The sequence below is a fragment of the Mauremys mutica genome, chromosome 1 (assembly GCF_020497125.1).
Source record: "Mauremys mutica isolate MM-2020 ecotype Southern chromosome 1, ASM2049712v1, whole genome shotgun sequence".
NCBI lineage: Eukaryota > Metazoa > Chordata > Testudines > Geoemydidae > Mauremys > Mauremys mutica.
The window spans coordinates 137,548,304-137,549,740 of record NC_059072.1 but is presented as its reverse complement, the minus strand read 5'-3'; positions in this window follow the sequence as shown (position 1 = coordinate 137,549,740).

The window sequence follows — 1,437 nt, the reverse complement described above, 5'->3', positions numbered from 1 at the left end:
TCACAGTGCCCTCTGAATATTAATTCATATTCACTGATCAATTTCACACTAGAAACTTCATCAGTAAAAACCACTGCAAATACTTTTCCATGTATTCACAAAAAAAAGGCTTAGTTGGCTCCTCAGGGAGTGTTTCACACCTCCATCCCCCACACATTTTCCTTTGACTTATCCCTGTTTTACACCACTATATATCTATGGACTGCAATTGAGTTATTCCTGATTTACAGTGGTGGAAGAGAGAGAAGCATGAGAGCAATGATGTCCAGTGCATTTGCAGACATACACCTACAAACCCACCCAACCATATGTGTACATACTGTGTGTGATGTTACACCCCATATCACATATTCTTTATGGAAATATGCTTATGATATGGATATGGCATAACTGAGATATATTTTATGCAAGATGGGTCTTATAAGGTATCATTGGAAAGGTTATAATTTACTGAATGTGATTATCCAATTGTATGCATGTGTAACCCACACAGATCCTGGGTGTGGTGGTCTGTCCCATGTAGTGGCACTGAGACCACTTAGAGCAGGGGTCTCAAACACGCGGCCCGCGGGGCTCTTGCGTGTGGTCTGTCAAGCTCCCCATGCCCCCCCCCCGCCCCTCTGCCTACCCGCAGGATTACCCCCTGTGGCGTTGAGAGCCCCGCGCCGCTGTCTGAAGCAGCTGGCAGCACGCCCCTTCGGTCCGGGGCGGAGGGGGAAGGAGGCAGAGGGCTCCTGCATTGCCTCCTTCCAGGCACCGCCCCCCGCAGCTCCCATTGGCCAGGAATAGGGAACCGCAGCCAATGGGAGCTTCGTGGGAGGTGCCACATCCCAGCCCCTTGCCCTGAGCCACCTGCTGGACCCCTCACCCTCTTGCATCCCACTCACCAATGCCCTGCCCTGAACCCCCTGCCGCACCCTGCATACCACCTGCACCTCAACTCCCTCCCCTGAGCTGCCGCCGCACCCTGCACCCTTTCTGCACCCCCTGGGGGCAGCGTTGGGGTGGGGTCTTCGGGGAAGGGGTTGGATTGAGGCAGGGAAGGGGTGGGAAGAGGTGGGGCATGGGCGGGGCCTAATGGAAGGGGTGAAGTGAGGGCAGGGCCAGAGGCGGGGTGGGGAGAGTCAGTGATGCAGCCCTCAGTTCAATGCACTAGTCCTCATGTGGCCCTCGTGGTCATTTGAGTTTGAGACCCCTGATTTAGAGTGAGAGTTAAACAAATCTGCTCCACAGCCTTAGCTAACAGCCAATGACTATGTAACAATTACAACTGTGTGTGTATTTGGGAGACACCCACCAGACAACAGGCCCCATCAGCCTCCCATTAAGTGCCTCCTCCCACTTAATGAACTCCTAGAACAGTATATTAAGCGGTACCACATGAATTACATTTTGAAAATGAACAGACAAACAAAGGCAGTGCTTCCTTAGATTATA